This window comes from Xiphophorus couchianus, chromosome 6, assembly GCF_001444195.1.
Source record: "Xiphophorus couchianus chromosome 6, X_couchianus-1.0, whole genome shotgun sequence".
Classification (NCBI taxonomy): Eukaryota; Metazoa; Chordata; class Actinopteri; order Cyprinodontiformes; family Poeciliidae; genus Xiphophorus; species Xiphophorus couchianus.
Window position 1 is genome coordinate 10212057 of NC_040233.1, and position 21121 is coordinate 10233177.

A 21121-nucleotide genomic window follows, 5' to 3' on the forward strand; every position below is an offset into this window, starting at 1 on the left:
TCTGGTGTTTCAGAAGAACGTCTCCTCAGGGTGCCGCTGCTATTGTCATGCTTGACTGATGGATGTTGCATATTCTGTTAACTTGCTGATCCAAACTGAAAAGTTTAGTGTTTAATTGAATGTTATTTTAACAAATTACCACTTTAAAAAAACTGTTTTGTTTTACTTTGAAGGGAACTGTGTGGGGATAGATGAGAATCATTACAAAACGTGGGAAAACTTGAAAGGGTCGGAAAACTTTCTGAATGATCTGAGTGCAGTGGTGTTTCCCAACATACGGAAATGAACTTTGATATGTAAAATTGCTGTAGTTTCCCCTTAAGGTCAACCTTTCCATACATAATTAATGCACATGTGGAAAACCAATACAAAATCAATATTCTGTTTTTGATTGTTTTTAATTGTTAACCTACCTATAAATGTAAGCTATGGGTTTAGTGAAATATTTACAGTGCGATGTACTTATGTTGGTAAGAGAGACATAGGCCTGTTTCAGGTTATTGTAAATGTGGTTTACTGACATAATCTGAAAACCAACATTCAGCTGAGGTTTACCACTGTAATTTCTAAAACAACATTGAAAGCTATAGTAGCACTTTTAATTGTAAAAGAAAAAAAAATTGCTTAAGTGCAATAAAATAATATACCGTATATGGAGCACAGAAAATGGTAAAAATATTTAGATTTTCTGATAAATTCATATAAATGTAATTAATGCTTAAAACGGTTTTCTGTGTGCCAGAAGTTCGTATGATATGGTTAATGTGAATAAACAGTTAAATAATAATCTCCTCCAACACCTAGGCACCGCAAGATGAAGGCCAATGCATTTATTTTGCATCCCCAAGCTGGAGCTCAGATAGAGCGTCAATCGGGCACGGCAGGGTCAGTGACCGCGCACGCCGCCTGTTTATCGCTATGAGAGGTCCTCGGGAGCGCGCCCCCCCTGGCCGAGGAAGGTGAGCGAAGCTAGTGTCTGGAGGGGAGGACTCGGGAGCGCGGCCAGCCGAGGGATCGATCGGATTAAACTCGATTTGAGTGAAATTAACACAAAGGAGAGAAGAGCAACGCACACTAGTCGGCGAGGTCGCGGATGCGAGATACGCCGGAGAAATATTTCCTGAAAAACAGAGAAACTTGAACTTTTTCCCCCTCTGTTTATTTATATTTCGAACTGAAAAAGGACCACGGTGGATTTTTTTTTTTCCAAGCAAGCGGAGATAGTACCGTACTAACGAGGAGTTGATTTGATAAAAGGCTGAAGTGACCGAGCTTGTTGGGTAAGCTAACAAAATGCCTCTTTTTTTTATTAAGTGCATTTACATTTTTTTCCCCGAACACACTGTTTCATGAATGGGGTGGAAATTCAGTGTACGGCGGTTTTGAATTAAAACAGTTTATATTGTCGTTGAATAGTAAGTTTTCCATACTTTTCAACGCAATCGGACTCTTTAAAGCACGGTGCGCCTGTGTTTCCGAACCCGACGGGCATTTCCTTCAGGGCTAACTCGCAGGAACGGCTATTTTCGATGACTGCTCGTTTACTCGGCGTCTGTTTTATCATCTCCTTTTACACATAAAGTCATTGAAGGTCCATGAAGCTGCCATGCCTACATGCTAACAATAGCAAGTTTAGCTTTGCCACCCGCTGCATCGCTCACACACTCAGCGGTCCCATTAGTTAGTTGAAAAGTGGAAAGAAATATTCCCAGGACGGCACAGAGGGCTCATGTGTGCCCGAATCAGTTCACCTGACAACTTTATGGATTTTCTATGCTGAGGTGTTGACTTAATTCAGTTTTAAATCGCAAGCGTTAGCTCCGTTAGCTAATTGTGTTGAAGCTTCCAGGAGACACGAGGTGGCTCGATCGTAGAGGTGAGTCACTGCTGCTGCTGAATGAGCGGAGCTCTCCGAGGGAGATTCCCAGCGGACAACACTTGGCACAGAGAGCCAAACACGCTTCCTGCGAGTTTAAGGAAACATTTCTACATAAAAGTTCTAAAACACAACTATATATTTTCTCAGTAGCTGTTGTTTGTGGGAGAACCGGGCAGCAAGAAGTGTTTGTAGTAGTCGCTTGTTTTATTGGACGGAAGGGACGGAGGAGAGGAGGGGGGAAAGCTGTGAGGCCAGGCGGTCACTCCATATACCGTGTTTTTTTAAAAAAAAAAAACATTTTTCCTGCCATACTTTACATTTAAAAATATTATTAAATTGACCAGGAGAGATCAGTGTCTCTGTGTCGGGCTCTAGGGTGGAGGGTAAAGAGTTTTAAAGAGGCATAACCCGAGATGAGCGAAGCATTCCCTGGTCAGGAACGACGTGCGAAATATCGCTGATAGGCTAATTAGCCGTGCTAGCCGTTGGAGGTTGGCCCAGTGCTAGGACACAGAAGTTCAGCTAGCCTGTTAGCCCAGCTCCCATCCTTATTGTGTACAAACGAGGACCACTTATTAGCCCCCCGGAGTTAGCGCCTAACCATCTCGGGGCGGTTATGTGTCGGTTTGTCGAAGTACAACTTCAGGCATCTTCTACCTCACTTTTTTTTTTCTTTTGCCGATGTTGATAGTCTAATAGACACGGAGTATCCTACTTTTTTTAACGGGAGCTTTTGTAACGAGCTTGTTTGTTACATTGTGTCCGGCGACACAAGTTTAGTAACCGTTACGGCTACACTTGTTACTCGGTGTGGACACGGAGGAAAACGCAGCCCAAAACACCTGCCAGTGCTTCTTCGCTTCATCTTTGTTGCAACAGCTTATTTGCGGAGGGGGGGGGAAAAAACAACAAAACTTTTGACATTATTGCCTAACCCAATTTCACTGCTCTGTTTGTGTTTGTTGCGTTATTCTGCCATCTTTCTTCTGTAATCGGTCAACTTGCATAATGGTCACTCCCGCTGTCACGCAACTAGGGCAGCGCTAAAATTTTAGGGGGGGGGAAATAGAAAAAATATTGTTGCGCAGCAGTTTTATTCAGTGTGTTTTAAGCATCCATATTTGTGGTACGTTATTTTTTTTTTGCCAGAGAGCCTGGAGCCGCTGCTACCCCCTCCACCTTGTCTCTGTGAGCCAAGATGGCAGCTAGTCATGTTTAACGGGCCACAGAGGGAGAGATAAGAGGCCCCCCGACCACACACACATACACACAGCACACAACAGATGTTCGGTAGTATTTCGTCTCTTCCCTATTGTATTCCTCTTTTCTTGTGGCTTAAAAATTCTCTCTCTTTTAGTGACAAAAGTTGGTTTGTGACTGACTTACCTTGGAGTGATTTGAGACTTGAAAAGGGTTGTCCCCTTATAATTAGGCTTTTTGGTAGTTGCCTTCTCTGTTTGTTGGAATTAAAAATCAACAACTAAACACTTTCTGGTATACTTTGTAGTTTGAACATAATGGTTTTATATCTTTTAAACTATTTTATTTTGAGTAATTTCTGCTATCTCCATCGATCCACTTGCAGCATGTTATTCTTTACAGTCAGAGTTTTTTCCATTTATTTGTTTAATTAAAACACACATAAGTTTGAATGTAAAATCGGCAGGTCAGTGCTCAAAATAAAAGAAAACTGGAAACTGGTATTGAAAAGGCCGAACTGGCCTCAATCTACAACACAGAAAACGGAAAATATGCAACAGTTTTTACACTAAAATTAAAGACTTGCTCGCTTTCTCTCATCTTTGCTTCAAAATGTATGCGTCCTTAACCTTTGCTGGGTTTTTATTAAACTCAAAGCAAGTGCATGCTACAACGTTATAGCCTGAGAAGAAGTGGAGTTGTTAATTTTTGATGTTTATCAAATACGAAGCAAACTGATTTTCCAACCTAATTTACATAACCTCATCTATACACCAACAGCCATCTATTGTCAGAATGTCTGATTTGAATGTTTCCACTTAACACAGGAATATAGTTTTGTATGGTGTAACGGCCTTCTTCAGTTTGGGAAGAACACAAAGAAAGTTTAGACCGGATGACCATCAGTTTGTCATGTTTTTGAAGGAGCTGCTCCCTGTAGTTCTGACCTATGAATCATTTGTGCGATCAGTGTTGATTAGCTGAAAGATTTCCATGTTTTGAAGAGTAAATGTAAATTCTCAAACTAGCAAAGCGAGCCGGTGAGGAGATAAAATGATAGGTTGGTATTTAAGGACAGTAAGTAAAAAGAATGTTCTTGAAGTAGATGAAGGACAAATTGGTGTGATACACAGCAGATATTATCTTAAAATATCTGAAAATGTTCATTTTCAGATATTTTACATGACTACATGAGTTAGTAGTGTGTTTTATTCATGAATGTCCCATTAGTTGTATATTCCATGGTAAAGTATTTTCACGTTTCTGTCTAAAAATGTTTAGTTTAATTGTTTTTCTTCATTCTAGAGTATCAGTTTGGCACTTTGTCCTTTGTTTTCTTCCTATGGTCTTGGATTGTAGTCATCCTTCTTGATCGTGAAAAATAAGCCTTTGCCTATAACCCTGCCACGTTCAGTTCATGCTTTATGCTAACATGTAATGTTGACAGTAACTCAATGTTTGCGAATGTAGAAAGAAATGTGAATAAAAGACCAAAATCTCAGAGAGATTATGGTCTCCGTGGTTCAGTAGGAAGTTTTTAAATTAGGTGTTCCTGTAATCCTTTTACCATTTCATTGCCAAGGGTTTTTTCTTTTTTTTATGTTGAATTTGATGCGTTAGCACCCAGTCCAACGCTTTGTTTAAACGGCTGTCAAAGTTGATTCTTTCAAAATTGGTGAAATATAAGCAGTTCCTTTTTTTTGTGAGCAGCACTTAAGAGTTTAATACACTTCTGCAGCCTCTCGGTGTGAAGGAAAGTGATGTGGCTAAATGTACTAACCATGTGTGGTTATTTTTCAGATCGTCAGACTGATTATGTGGTTTTAGTATTACATTAACAAGAACTCTTTCACTGACATTGGGGTAAAACAATTACAACACAATTATTCAACTTCACATCATTTTAGGGGCTGACAGATATCGGAAAAGATTTTATATCTTGAAAATTTTGACATTGTACTTCCGTGATGGAGTGTAGCTGTCTTTAATTTTGGTTGGAGTTGTTTTCTTGAGGGAATGTTTGCATTTAGTAGTTGTGGGCCATCCAGGAAAGGAGTATCAAGCAGATGGTTGATGTACTCTGCTGTCAGGTGGAAAGAATAAATTCATTTTGCTGCCTCAACTGAACTCAGCTGAAGTTGGCAGCAAGATATTGGTAAGATGGACAGCCAGAAATCATTAAAGACGGATCCCTGAATCCGTATTCTTCATATTGCCACCGTTTCTACACTTAGCTGAGTTTAAGAAAATGTGAAAAGGGTTTCCACTCAAGACTTTGCATAGGAATTTCCTCTTTAAAAAAATCTTGTTCTTTAGGGTGTTGGTAGGGACTTCTGGTTTTCTTTGAGGTCTGAGCCGCTGATTCTCATTTTTACCAACTTCAGTCTTTTAATTTTCTTCCCATATGTACAATAATTCAAGAACGTTGCTTTATGTTCTTTGGAGATATCGGTTTTTAATCCAGCAAAAAGTAAAAAAGTTACAAGTTTATTCTCATTCATACATCAAAATATATGTATGCATCTAATTTATATTGAAGCACAACCATGATGGGTTAAAAAAATGAAAAGATAAAAACAATTAGCTAAAATAAGATGGTTTTTACTGCAGCAGCTGAGCTGCACATTAATGGAGAATTAGGCCGTAAATTGATGCATCCTCGGCTCTCTGTGCAGTTCGGGTGTTTTTGTGAGTTGGTAACAAAGATCCTACTTTCTGAGAGCCTGCTGTCTTCATGGACCGACTGGAAGAGCAAGTTGGAATCTGTTCACAGCCTTTCTAGCAACTCTGTGCTTCTGACACCGCTCTTGAAGTTGAAGTTGTAAGACTGCTGGCAGGAGAATAATGAGCAGGTGTTTTCTACGGCAGTGGTTTGCTCTGTCATCAACCAACAGCTGCTTGCGTGTTAGAAAGTTTTCAGACCTTGTTGGGGCAGAGTTATGTCGTCACCGCAGGTTTTTTCCGCCTCCCAAAGTTTTTTTAGGGTACAGATTTGTTCCCGATTCGGTTTGAAAGTAATTAGAAAAGCGTCGTCCTCTCCCTCCGGGAACGGGGAGAAAAATACAATTTCGTGTCGGATGTCACAGGTTTTCAGCCCTATTGCGGAGCGTGTCGTGCAGTCTGTAGGTCAGGTAGCAGCAGGTGGTGTGGTGGAGTGGTCACTTCAGTGCTTAAAGGCCAGTGTTGGTTGAGCCAGATGACTGGTGTTTGTTAGGGTGGCCATTTTGTCTCCCATCATCATCGTGTGTCGTAGACAGCAGCCCTTTTGGGAGGGAATGGAAGTAGTGCTGTTGTTTGCCTCCATCTCTTTCATCTTTGCCATCTATTGCTCCACCTCCACCCACCCACTCCTCTGCCCAAGCATGAGCCCCCCCCCCCCCCCTCCCTTCCTCCCTCTCTCCTTCTCTTCATTGTCACCCTTTCCATCTCTTTTTCTCTCCATCTTTGCCTGCCTGTCGTTTTTCTCCCCTCCCCACTCTCCCTTCCCCTATCCCTCCAGTCATATCATTTCCAGCCAAAAGGTTAGCGGGGAGCTTTAGCACCATGGTGACATTCAAAACCGAGTGTCATCACTGTCTCTCCTGCTCTCTCATCCTCCTCCCTCACCTGTCTCCTTTTCTGCCCCCTCTTCCTCCGTTCCTGCCTCCCCCTCCCCTACCCTCCCCCTGCAGCGAGGGCCTTCTGGACCAAGTGCTGTGCCTAGAAGAGAGGCTGGCGTAAATACAGCTCTGAAGTGTTTGTGTGTGTGTGGGTTGGACGTGTTTTCTAGGCCAGTCAAGTACATCTCTGACCCATATGCGTGCGTGCATTTTAATCCTGTCTTTTGACCTCAACCAGTCTGGATCTTGAGCGTATTCTCTGTCTTTCCTGACCACCAGCCTTCCTTGTGCTGGGATGCGAAAGGCGAACTCAAGGACGCTCCACTTGAAAATACGTGGGAGGTTTGTGTCGTCAGCTGCTGATGAATCCCATCACTAAAAAACGGTGTGAGCGCTATGAGGATCTCATCAGTTCTCCGGCTCTTTCTGGGGTTTAATAGCTCTGTTGTGGCGTCCGCACACCCCTCTTCTGTCTCGCTGTGTTATCTGTCATGGTTTCCATCAAGTGATTCACATGCCCGATGAAAGGTTAAGTGCTGCTTGCTTGTGGAATCAACATCTAGTTAGTGGAGATGGATCTGGAAGGTCAGAGAGGAGAAAGATGGGTGGTAAAAGAATATGTTAAGCAAAGGTGCTCGGTCTTTAAACAAAGCTCCTGCACGGTCTTGAGAAGTCTGGAACTTGTTTTTACTGTTTTCAAAGTTTTTCAGGGTGTTTTCACACCTGATAGTCAAATAGACTCAGTTTGATTGAAACATCAATATTTGTTATATTTTCAGCTGGTGCAGTTTGATTTCATCCCAAACCCTGCGAAAAAGCTGTCCTCTACCTCACCTCTGGTGGCGCTTCACCAAGAACCACTGAAGAAAATTACATGAAAACCTATGAAGAGGACACTGAGTGCAACCTTTTTCTTGACACTAAAATGGCAGATTTTAGTGGTTGTAGAGATTCTGTTTTGTTCTTGGCAGAAGACCTCAAGCGATTTATCCCACTAATGCCAGACTTTGTTTTGTTTGCATACCCTGAATGCCCTGCGCTGTAGTGGGCTTCCTCCTTTTGAGCCATCTCTGGTTTGCTTGGCATTCACATATGCATTTGAACTGCACAAAAGTTCACGTCAACCAAACCAAAACCTAGGTTTGTAGTGGGCCCAAAGTTCCACTACGCGTTCACACCTCTCCAAACAAATTGGACTTTCTCGGCAAATGAACTGGAGTTTGTTTAAAGTGGACTAAACAGGCTGGTGTGAATGCACCATAAGAATAGAAAGATGATGAAGCTTTTCTTATTTTAAGATGAAGGTTCAAGTTTCTGGAGGCTGAAGGACTGTTTCAACTGATTTATGTTTAGATGGTGAACCTTACCTTCACCATCTAAACACTTTTGAGTCCCTACTCTACTCCTGCAGATGACTACATTTAAAAAAAAAAAATTAAAATCTGCATTTTTAAAAAATTTTTGGTCTTTAAATTAGAGATGCCACAGTCAACTGGCTAGAGGTCAGACTGGATCTGTCCTTCGTTACTTCAGATCAGAGATCCTGTAAAATCATTTTTCATTGAGTGCATCAAAACTCTTCAATTTTCAGATTAGTAACTTATGCCACAGCTGTATGTGCTTTGATTATTTATTTTTTTTCCAGAAAAAATCAGATAAAGGTTTCAGACATATGCTTTGATGCACAGCTCAGAGTAATTTAACAGTTGCTTAACTTTCTGTTGCCTCCATAAAAGATCCTTCATCACATTGTTTTTCTCTTCTGTACAGTTCTTTCAGACAATTAAAAAAGAAAAAAAAACGTATTCGATCAAAATCCAAATTGGCAGGTCAGAATTCAAAGAAGTTAACATTAGCCAGTAAAAAGCCTGACCTTTCTTAATATTTTCATGATGGGCTTTATCACGTCAAAACTCCAAACAGGTTTATAATGTCCTAAAATCAGGACAGAGAAACAAAAATCAAGTCCAAAGTGTGGAGTCTTGTAGGAACGCTTAGAACTTTCTTCCACATTTCCTTTTTTAATCATTTGATTTTATTTTTGTTTCATGTATTAAATGTTGGTTCAATCCAATACTCAAGATGAGCCAAAATGTCCGCAGCTTGATTTTTATCCCACATATACTGGAGCCCCGGATCTCATACAGGATGCTGAAAGGGGCGTTTGTCCCAGGGGAGAAGTTAGCCCACATCTTTAAAGCAACTACCCTGGAGGTTAATTGGTTGTTAGCAGTCAGATGGGTGGAGCTTAAGAAAAAACTGACCAATCTCTGGGGAGTCACTCCAGATTGGCTTTTCCCATTGGTCTAAAAGAAAACATCAATAGCAGCAGTGATTGATGAGGGGGGGGGAGGAGGAGTGATGGTAGCATGGGCTGTGTTCAGCGTTTGCTCGTTCATAGATGAGTGCTTTAGTGGTTTCACTTTTATGGGAATTTCCTCATTAAAATCACTTCGTTGAAGGTTTAGATTGATTCATATTTTATGTAAAAATGAAAATCTAGAAAGAGGATTAGGAAAGTCCTACCTCTCGTGTTTGTTCAGCAGAAACGTTTCCAAACCTTCTTATGACTTGATCTGAAACGGGATACTCAGCCCCCTTTTCTGCAAAGATTCACAGGCAGGGAGGAATCCTGTACGTCTTGAAAGGCCCCTCAGTCTTTGAACCTTTTGAACAAAGTGGTAGGGTTTCCCCCGAAGCCTACAACCTGGGACCGCAGGCAATGTGAAGTCATTTTCATCGATGAGCAGCAATTTCCCCTTCACCTGCAGCTTTGTGATCTCTGATCCTCAGTTAGGTTGACAGGTCCCACACAGAGTTTCTGATCAAAACCAAAAGAACATGGTTGGATTATTCACACAAATCAAAACCATGCTGCAACATTTCAGTTTATTTTTGGGGATAAAGTGTTTAAAGATGAGATGGAAAAATTTAATTTTAGATTAAGCATTCTTGATAATAGGTAATTCTTGCATTCAGATGAGTAGCTGTAGATAGTTAAAGCAGTGGTCCAGACATAATGCTGCATCTCATCTAGACATTTTATTGCACTTAACCTGAAAAATCTTCACATAATTGTGTTATATTAAAACCTTTCAGAATAGTTAAATCTTCCATGTATGCATCTTTTTCTGAAGACTAACACCAGATCACAGCATCTTAAACTACATGAGGAAGAAGTTACTGATCAGTGTTCTGTAATATAAGCTTCTCCTGTATTGGAGGCCATAAAAAATTGTGTTTCTTATTTTTTGCTTATTTTTATTGCTTGACAAACATAAAAAAGGAAATTTTCATGATTAGTGTGCTGGTTAGTCAGAATTTGGTTAGTTCATCTCTGCTTTCCGTTCTCCTTAGCATTACAATTGCCTCACCCTTTTCCAAGCTTGAACGGATGTGCAGGCCTCGACATTATCAGATGCATTTTGACAGTAAATCACAATCAAAGCTTGAGAAAACTTCAACTTGCCTTTTGATCCGCTCCAATTCAAAGTCTAAAGCATGGAAGACATGTCAACTCTGAACTGAATTATTCTATTCTAGTTTATTCTAGTTTTCTAATATAGAAACTATGGAAGAAAGTAATTTTTGTGGTTTATTTTTTTTATATTGCACAAAGATACTGCAAAACTACTTGTCACTAATTGGACATAGAACTTATTCTTTTCAGCAAAGTTCGGGCTACGTTTATCCCCCCCACATTCGATACCAAAAAGGTCTGTGACGGCAATCTGAACTGCTGCCACCTTAATGCTGTGCTGTAGGTGGAGTATCGGGAAGAGTAGGAGCTTCTTAAAGAGACAAAGGCCCAATTTCAAGGTGTCAGATGTGGCTGTGATGCAAAGTAAATTTTCTTTTTAAGTCATTTTTAATTATAGACAGCATTTTTATGACTGAATGTGTCATAGCTACTTGATTGTGGTATAAAATGACAATATTTGCCTAAACAATGTATACCTTCCTTTAAATTTCCAACAGTAAAAAATTTTGTGCATACTACAATCAAACTTAATTTGAAACATGCCTCATTGAATTCAATTGAAGCCTGCTATATAGCCGATTTGTTTTTGTTTTGGAATCTCAGCAATAAGTAAAAACAATTTTTTCTCGATCATGAACAGCAAATATGTTAGCTCTTCAAATAGGACTTATTAAGCCGCTTAAGAATGGGGAATATCTAAATTGTTGGGAAAAACATGACATTTAGAATTAGCTGTACTGAGAATTTAAAAAAGGGGGGAGAGGAGGGTCTCAGCATATTACTAAAACCACATGGGTCAAATCAGGTTTGTAAAAATAGCTCACTACTTGATACTGTATTTAACCCCAATTCCTACTGTAAGCTGTTTCTGTAAGAATATTAGCTGATCCACACGTTGAGGTGATTAAAGTGAGTTTTCTGTTTATTTTGTCACATTTGGTGCAGTTCTCTTCCCAAACTATAGGGGTTGCTACTGTAAATAAACAATCCCGTTTCACAGCAGAAACAGTGGTGGAAGAAGAGCATGTTCCGAAATCATTCATAAACATTTAATGCGAACAAATAGGATCTTACACATAATGAATCTAAAACATTTTTCAAAACTATGCGTTGTGTGTGTAATGGATTCAAGCACATGTGACTGAAACTTAATGAGTCTATTAATCTTCACATTCCTAATTTAGATGCTGGAGGAAAACATTTTCAGTGGCAGCCTGTTGTCGAGTAAATGTTTTTATAGATTAAGATCCACATTTATGCGCTGAAATGAGTTTGATCCTAATATTTTCTGAATCTTAATCAGTTTCAGCTTTCAAACAAGCAAAAGCGTAGCCTGAAGCTCTGTGCAGAAATATGTGGAGTGATGTTCACCTCTTCTTTGCCTACATATTTCAAAGTACTTGTTTCTGAAAGGTTTAAATGTTTGATTCCGTGTTTCTTTTTTTCTCCATCAGTTTCAGGACTTTAACATGAGAACCAGAACTAATATAAGGTGGTAAAACAGGTTTTGCCTGATGCCGTTTGCTTTTAGTTTGCTTACTTCAACACACTTGCTTAAAGAAGTGATTTCCAGAGACTACAGAGTCAGTTTCGGAAACCACATAACAGGTTCTTAAGCTCAGTGAGCACGTGCACAACTAAACATACACGCGCGTACACACACACACACACATTTTGTGTCTCTGTCTCTCCCTGTGCTAGCAGGTTTCTTGGCCACCCCCTGTGGCCTACTTCTCTCCCTGTCTGTCCGTCTCTGCGTCCTCTGGGATCGGGCCGAGAGTCGGCCAGTGGTTTTTCCTACCACATGGTAAAGGCAGGGAACAGATTGGATAAACACAGCCCTTTCCTGCTGACCCACCCCCTCCCCCAAACACATACACACACACTGTCTATTAACAAAGCAGCCGTGCGTAAAATAACCAGATTTTTTCTAGCTTCACTGCTTCTTTCGTTCTTTTTCTGTTCTCTCTCTCTTGATCTCTCCCCCAACTTCGGCCCTCCCCACCTCCTCTTCTCTCTTCCTTCCTTCCTTCCGGGCCTCAAATCCCTGCCCCAAACACACGGCCTTGCATCCCCTCACTTGAGCGTAATTACACACGCAGCTAGCCAGCTCCTGCATGCTGTCCTCCATTTGGGAACAAAGGTATAAATTATGGTGGCTTAGATCCTGGTGGTAATGGGAGGTGGGTGGGTGCACACGTGTCCTCCAGAGGAAGAGGGGGGATCACTCACTTTTTTTTCTTCTTTTCTCAGGTGTTGAATCTGCCTGGCTGCCGTTGTACTTTGTTTCTTGGGCTTTGGTTTGTTTGTCTGTCTGCGTCTCAGAGGAAACATGGTGTTGTTGACATGGCAGAGCCTGTAGTAAAGCCTGGAGGCTACAGACAGTTTAGCTGCCAAACTGTCGACGGCGCAGACAAGACTGCATTGAGTCGCTGTTAGCTAATCTCCCTCCCCTTTTTCCTTCCTTCACCACAGACTAACGCTGCATACGCCAGTTTTCTTTTCACTGCTTTTTGGTGAAGTACCACATTCCACTTGAGTAAAGACAGAAATATCTCAAGTACCTTTAAAAGTAAGAATTCACTATGGCAGTGCTTCCGTCTGACTCTGGGTAAAGAGCGACAGCTTCATGCAAAGCAGTTCACAACATTCCTCAGGCTTACAAACATTATAATTAACATAGAGCAGGAATGAGGAAAGGTGTGTCATGTACAGGTTTTTTACTCCTGCAAAGGTTTCCAGCAGCTGATGTCGCCGATATGGCTTCATTCAGCCTCACCAGCTTCTTCTCCTGGCGCAGAGTTCAGTTTGGCTGGAAGCTGAACTCTGTGGTACAGTGCATTTATGTGCAATAATTGGAGGTTGGCGACCTGAACTTAAAGTTTTATCATGCTATTTTGTGGTGCTATTGTGATAACAATAAAAGTGGCAATATTTATTTCTTCTTTTTTTTTTTTACTAACTTTATGGCTGTGACTGCATGGCTCAGCAGTCATAACTCCACAAACACAAATACAACTCTTGAAAAACATTCTCATTTGTAATACGCCTCGGTAGGATGCCAGTCACATAAAGAAATGTTAATTATATTTTGAAATTTATAGATATTTATTGATACAACTTTATTAAACAAATAGTAAAAATACGTAAAAATAACAACCCCCACCGCACGAACAGTCTTATTGTTTGTAAACATCAATAGGAATTTATCATGAGGAGAAATCAAAACCTTATGAGATTCATCACAATAAATGAGAAACGATACGATAAATTATCACCCATTGTGAAAATTGCAACTTTAAATCTACTAGATAAAATGCATTTTGAAGATCCATTTACACTGAAGTAAATGCATCCTTCAAGAAATGACAGGAGAAAGCCTTTTCACTGAGGTCTGCTGTAGTGTTTTCATATTGACTTTCTTCTAAATGAAGGTCTGTGTCTCATTCACTACAGTGGAAGACGTTGTGATGCTGCTAGCTGCCAGGGAGGCCATTCATTTGCACTATGCTGGCAGTGATATTCTGTGGTTTCGGCTTGGCTGAACGGGTGGCCTCGATAATTGTGGTTTCACAGATCTGCTCGGTCTGTGAATTTTTGAGCCCGGGTGCTGATTGCCAGATTATTTCTCAACTCGACTACAAGTGTTCTCAAATGATCTGGTTGTTTATTTCTGTTTTTTGGGGGGAGCGGATGGGAACTGACTGAATAATACAGTCCATTGTGGGTGGAAGTATTCACACTCTTTAAGCCATTTCATATTTTGTTGCATTTCAGCCAAAAATTTGAAAGCTGGTTAGTTTATGGGAGGGTAGATGGAGCTAGATTCAGGACAATTCTGAAATTAAACCTATTAGACGCTGCGAAACGGTTCACCTACAGTGAGAATAATGATCCAGCCAGAACTACGTTGGAATGGTTTTAGCAGTCGGCAACCTTTACAATCTTTAGAGACAGTTTTTGCTCTTATTTTTAATTAATAAAACTGTCTAGAGCCATAAAACGCATATGACCCTTTTGAAAACAGCAAACTTATTTACTGTATAAGTAGGTTTATAATTAAATAAAGATTCTTGTCTAATTTTACATACAAGAACAAAGAAAACAAACTTTTATAACAAAACAGTAAAGCCATTTACTTAATTGAAACTTTCCAAATTTGTGGAAAATGAAGAAATTACATTTAATTAGTAGCCTAATTACAAAAGAACTGAGCAAAATAATAACATATTGTCATTGTTAGACGCTTTTACTCTGGAATAAACAGCCGATCAGAATAAAGATGTCATGTAAACATCGCAGTCAAAATATTCTGATTGGACTCGGCTCGATCAAAGTGAAATTGCAATCTGAATGATGGGAGGTTTATGCTAATTGATGATCTGAGCAAGGTTCATGTAAACACTAAGGGTGTAGTCTTTTGGCTGATCGCAGATTACTGATCATGCCTGTCATTCCAATTCCGATTTTGGCCGATATCTTTTTTTTTTTTTTTCTTTTGTCTGAAATGTTGCTAAATATAGCAAGAAAGGCACTGAACTGACAACAGTGGGATGACTGTTAACTGCAAACTTACAGACTTGACCTAGCGGGTGGATCAGACCTCTCAAACCCCAAGCAAAAGGCGACAGGTGGACAAGATCAGCTTTATAAGTTATCAGCCAATCACAGATCTCCCAAATTTAAGGAAATGTATCTTCCAACCAATTTATCAGTGCACATTTAGTGAACAGTAGTGCTGATTGTGGTGAATTGACCACAATCAGACACATGCGCACACAAGCGCATGTGTGTGCTATGCCAATGTGATGTTTTTGTCTGTTTTTAAATAAATGTGAATTTTAGTCCAGTTCAACTTGTACATATTATTTTTTTGTCTTCATAACTTATTCGACTGATGCATCTAACAGGCTGGAAAATATTGGTAGTTATATACCTATATAAATGATGCATTCGGATAATTTTTCTTTTTCAATCCAAATGCATTTCAATCCGATAAGAAATTTTGCGACTGTAAGCATAACTAGTGTCTCACCTTTGTGGAAATTGTATGCAAATATAGCCTTAAAATGCTTTTAAAAATGCTAAAAGTAGCCATTTTTATATTTACACTTAAATATATTGTCAAAGTTATGAAGAACCACTGTGGTGGACACAAAGAATCACATTGGACTCCAGAGCGGCAGGTTGCCTAACCCTGGTTTAGGTTAAAACAATGGGCCAGCTGAAGTTGAGCTTTAAAATTTAATCCAACGAAGCATCTGCACCACGACCTGAACTTTGCTGCTCACAAGCAATCTTCTTTCAGTCTGACTGAGCTTGAGCTGTTGAGCAAAAATTTTGGTCCTTATATGTTCGAAGCTGGTAGAAACGGCTGCCAGAGAAGGGTTGGGGCGGTAGTTGCACTGAAATGTGGTTGTACAAAGTATTGACTAAGAGGCGATGAATCGGTATCGAAACCACAGAATATCACAGCGCGCCACACTTTTCAGTTTGTAAAATAACGGTTATCATTTTACTTCCATATTCTCCCGTCTGTTGGTCCATCTCCGAATTTGCCCATAAAGGTTGTGGTAACGTGACAAGAGTAGTGAAAGAAGTTCTAGCAGTATGAATACTTTTTATTTAAATATTCTCACTCAACCAGTGACGGAGCTGAAAATCTTTCCATATTCCCTGTTTGTGCTTTGAAGGGGAAACTGCTGCCACTTCAAGGTCAAAGTCCTGCTACAGAATCTCCAGTTTTATTTTGGGACAAAGTTTGCTTGCAGTAACAACACACAGAAACTCAGAGGAAAATCCTTTCCCACCACACAGAAACTGTTCAGCTGCCCAAATTGGTTACTTAGTGTCTTTTAGTAATAGTCTTTTCTTTTTTCTTTTTTTTTTTTTAGCAATAAGGGTTATAAATTCAGTCATTCTGGGTTTTGTTTGCATTTTGCAACATGATTTTAATCACTTAGGCAATTGCGAAGTTGCAGAAAGCACTTCTTAAGCCCACATGATTATCTAGAGGTTGATTTAAAACTTTTCCTGAAGTTTTGTTTGTGGTTTTTATGTGCATTTTTGGTCCTTTTTTATACCTTTTAAGCAGTTCATTCAGTTCATTTTTGTTGGCTCCAGCATGTCTTGAATACTAATCTGTGGGATTAGTTTAATAAACAATTTGGTTAACCATGCACAGGCTGTCACCTCTGAAAAAATAAAACACCATTCCATCGGCCAGCGGAGCCAAATTACTCCCAGCCCTCTGTTGTGCTAGAGCCTCTCTTTCTGTCGCTGGACAGATAGGAATTTGAAGAGGCTGTTGCACTCGGTAACACACACTCTGCAGTCATTAAACCTCCACATTGTCTTATTGAAATTCTTGCTCGCGAGTCCAAATGAACAACCACAAATAAGTGTGTCCAGTCCCTGCTGGCATTGTGGAGTATCCTAAAACGGCATCATTAAATAACTGATGGCGGCGTCCAAACTCGTATTTTTCGTGCTTAACGAAGCAAAAACTTGATTAATTGTGACAAACAGGCAGGCGCTTACTCGATGGATCACGCTTCCATTCTGCAGAACCTGTTTGGTAAATAGGTGATAGAGAAGAGGAGAAAAGCCGCCAGTTAGAAGCGTTTTAATTGTCCTCATTAGAGACTACTTCTTTCTTTTTTTCTCTCTTTTTTTGACAGTGAAGGTTGTTAATGTTTTGCCAATTGTGTAAGTTAATTACTTAAACCATCTCTAGAGTATCAACATCTTGGTTAATCACTTAATTGAATCTTGCAGATGCACATGTTGGAAAGTTATTTATTTTAATGCTGTTGCTCTGGTTGTAATAGATTTCCTTTGATAAAGCATTTATTTTTCTAATTGACACTGTACAACAGGCTGTCATTGTTGCAGTTTTTTTGGGGTTAATCACTTGAAAGACGTAATTCTGAACTTTGCTTGCTTTTGAGGTGTTTTACTTCCAGCAGACGTCAAAACAAGTGAGTGTCTGGATGTCTATAAATACTGTTACCAACCCAGTTCTGAAACGCAATCAGTCCTTGACTAATGTGAGATGGTGTTGGTACCAATCGGATTAGAGATGGACTCATTATGAAGCATTCATAATCATAGCTCTTTTATAACAGTGTTAGTAAAGGATGTAGGTCTTCCTCCACTGTTTTTATTAGTAAAATTTCAGAATAAAAGGGGGGGGGAAAGACTGGACGAGATGTTTTTAGTGAGTTAATGATGTGTCACCAGCTGAGGAAAATCAAGCTGTTCTTTTCTAACCAATTAAGATCTCACTGTAGAGCCAGAACTGGTTAGCTACTGGAACCATTTGGTTGGAAACGCAATGTGAGGCCTCCAACAATGATTCTCAAGGCTAAAGTTGGGATTGGAATCAGAGTTTAGATTGGGCCTAAAAATCCAACCCAGCCCAATCTGACCCAATTAACATAAAATATTGGCCTGATGCCAAAGTAAACCCGGCTCGTTATTTTAGTTAAGCTTTTATGGCTTTCGTTTTTAGACCATAATTTAACTCTTCTAATGTAACTCTTCCTGTTTCTGGCTTTTAACGGCTTCCAGCTCCATCTTGCCTTTTGTTGTAAACACAGGATGAGTCGGGTGCAAATCATCTGGAATGTGTAATTGATGGGAGCAGAGCTGGGGACATTTATTGTGTATTGCGCTGCACTTGTTGCAGGCTAATGAACGTTGGCTCTTTTCACTCTTTCCTCAACAGCTACCCCTCCATTTATACTATAAGAAGTAGATCAACACAACTTAATATTGTGTATTCTCGTTTGACAGGCTTATTAAGCGTGCCGCAGCTCAGCCTGATCCAACCATCAAGCAAACAACTTTGGCCCGAATTTCGGTTTGGGTCGGGCTCGGGCCATAAATCTAGACTCTAATTGCAATGAGAGCTCCAACAGACCAGATGTAGTTGGAGCGACCTGTTCTCATAATAACGATCTTGGATGTTAATCTTGTTTATCAAGTTTTTGGTAGAATTGGGAAACTAAGCAATCATAAAATGTCTTTGATCATTTTTACCCACACAATTCGCCACTTCTAAGAAGTACAATAAAGTCTAATCAAAGATTTTAAATGACGTAAAAACAAAGTTGCAGCAATGTTAACAGTAGCAGCACCGTATCTCGATCTGCAGTCTTTGCAATTGCAAAGGACTGCGTGGATGCAGTGTCTGGTAGACGGTTGCATTTCAAATGCCATACATGAAGCCCTGGATGCTGGTGTATTTAACCAGTTAGAGAGACCTTCACTGCCCTTGAGGCACAAACCTGCTTTAGATTTGAATTAATGACACGCTGAAGCTCAAGGAGAGTGGTGAGGTCATCGGGATGATGGAAGTGAAAGAGAAGACTGAGCAAAATGTGGGTTAATTAATATGGAGATTGTCATTGCAATATTCAACAATAGTATCGCAATGGCACGAGTTCCCAATATCAGACAGCCCTGTATGTGTATGGCACGGCTGCGTTAATAAATCCATCCATCCCTGCTTAATTATTGCAGGGGTGGGGGAAGGCTGGTGCCTGTCTGTAGCAGGCAGATCAGACGGATTGCCAGCCCATTCCATAGCAACGCTACGATAAACAACCATGCACTTTAAAGGGAAAAAAAAATCTCCATTCAGTCAAACATGCATCCAAAGAGAATATAAGCTCCACACAGAAAGGTCCCAGCTATAATTTCCACCCAGGACCTTCTTGTTGCTAGGCAAGCCCCTCCATTAATATAAATTGCTTAATTTAGTGCTCATAAATCCGAGTCTGACTTGAGTACCGTTTTGCTGTTACATCCTCTTATTGTGTTTTATGGCTCTCAACAGGTTGTCTGTATTAAATAAATCAAAAAATGGCTCCTGTTTTAACATCCAGTCCTACCAGAGCGATCAGAATGCTATTTAGCTTGAGTTATGATAGCAACAGATATAGAGATCTTATTCGTCTGGAGTCACGTTTCCAAAAATGAAGGGAGAGGAAACCTTGCAGTTGGGATGTGCTGGAGCCGATGTGCAGCTACAGGTATCTGTAAGAAAGGAGAAAAAAAAAAAGCACTTTTCAGCTGCAAGGTTCAACATGGAGCCGATTATCGGCTGTACCAAGTAGTTTGCAGAGGTAGAAAGTCTGCGCTTCCTCATCTTGAGCTGTGGCTTCAAGATAAATCTACAACGGGTTCAGGTTGGCTGGCAGCACTGAAGCAGAAAGTTAGGTCAGATTAGAAAAATTTTGTTTTTTGTTTTTTTGGGGTTTTTTTTTTTTTTACTTTTTCCCCTGCGGTGGTCAGATCGGACGTGACGTAGCATCGCCTCGACCCGTCCACACGTGTGCTTTTGGCAGGTGGAGCAGAAGGACGCACAAAGGGCTAAACGCTTCATCCTCTGAGATTTTACATCTGAACTGGCACGTTGACCAGTCACTTAATTCGCTGTGCAATGACAGCTGGACCTTGGTGCCAAGGTGTGCACGTGTTTGCATGTTTCTGTTTACTGCCAAAATAAAAAAGAGACAAGAGCTAAAGTTTAACCTGAGGTGGTGGAGGAAGTGGTAAAGAAAACAAATCAGAAAGGGAGGCGAGGACTTGTCTTTTTTTTTTGTTTGTTTTTTTTTTCTCTCTTTTTTTTCTACGTGGCCAAACTAAGTTTCACAGAGGAACTGACGACCAACTCCAGAAAGGATGACATTCATGCGAGCAATTATTGATGCAAGCTCTGTCCAGGCTGCAGTCGAGCTTTATCCTCGTGGGCACACTAACAGGTCAGACAAAAACACGAGGAACCTCAGCAGAGCCAATAATCTCTTGCTTTCCTTCTTTTAACTAACGCTATGGTCTGATTAAATCATTCATTGCATTTGTGTGCACACACACAGATACATGCACTGCAGCCTCTGAGTGCTTGTATAGCTACATTTATCTTTTATTGTATAATTCATGGTATAAAGTAGTGTGCTTCTGACACAGCTGACAGGAAATCGGTTGCCTTCATAGTAGCTTGCTGCAAAAGGATGTGAAATTACACTCAATTACTCTCACCTGCCGCACACACAGACACGTGGTGAAACTTTTCTTGTCCTTCCTGTAGTGATTGAATTGCAGCCTTTCAGCTGCAGCGCACACCATAATCTAGCTGTGCGCACCACTCCAACAGCTGATTCTCTGCTTGAACTTTGAGTTGCTGTCGGAAAGTTGTTTTTTTTAATAATAAAACTTCCAAAGTCTTTTTTTTTTTTTACCTTTTTAAACAGTATTTTAAAATTGTCAGTGTAGTTTTTGTAAGCGCTTATAATTACAAACGGTATTTTTGATGGAAAACATGAAACAGTGACATGCCTTTTAATTTATACCAAAGTTTCTTGCACTTGGGCTAAGTTGTGTTTTGATTTTTTACTGAAGACTTAAATTTGTTTTAGATAAAATTTTAAGGAAATAGTTTTCATTAAGGGTTCACTGTGCTGCTACTCACCTTGCAAGTACTGTAATTCACGATAGAAAGTTAGTCTCTCCAAAAGAAATCTCGAATGACACCTTTTGGGTTTAATTTTTTCTTCAGCTTTGTATGAAATTAAACTGTTGAGTTATATCATTATTGTCCATTACATTTGTGATTGTTATATTTTCGGTAGGCAGCTTATTTGAATCTTGATAAGGCAGCATTTCTGCTTTCACTACACTTTAACCAGCACTGATTGTGTAGATCTTGCTGAAGCCTTGCCATTGTTTGCATGATGGGAACCACCATGCTACACATGGGTGCAAATGACCAGCAGAGAATCTTATTCATCAAAAAGGGGGAATTACACAGTCATGGCAGGGAAAAATCTAAGACGGTGTACTTACTTATTTAGATCTCCTTAGTCTGCGAAGGTTGATGTTGTTACATTTGTGATCAAGCAGTCAAGCTCACTTCTGCAGATTAGATCTCTGAAAATTTTCTACCAAGGCTTTTGC

The 21121-nt window shown here is 40.1% G+C and overlaps 1 protein-coding gene and 1 long non-coding RNA gene across 2 annotated transcripts in view; one reads left to right on the forward strand and one right to left on the reverse strand.

The window, feature by feature from the left end:
• Positions 1–937: 937 nt before the first annotated feature.
• Positions 938–21121, forward strand: part of chd7 (chromodomain helicase DNA binding protein 7) — an 88657-nt gene continuing 68473 nt past the window's right edge. Inside the window, exon 1 of the mRNA XM_028020067.1 lies at positions 938–1280. The gene's annotated coding sequence lies outside the window, so the exon portion shown is untranslated. The remainder of the gene's footprint in view (positions 1281–21121) is intronic.
• Positions 5416–20042, reverse strand: LOC114146200 (uncharacterized). The gene is made up of 3 exons (XR_003595861.1): positions 19158–20042; positions 9205–9499; positions 5416–7256 (listed from the first exon to the last, which is right to left on the reverse strand). It is a non-coding gene; the product is annotated as an uncharacterized LOC114146200 (long non-coding RNA).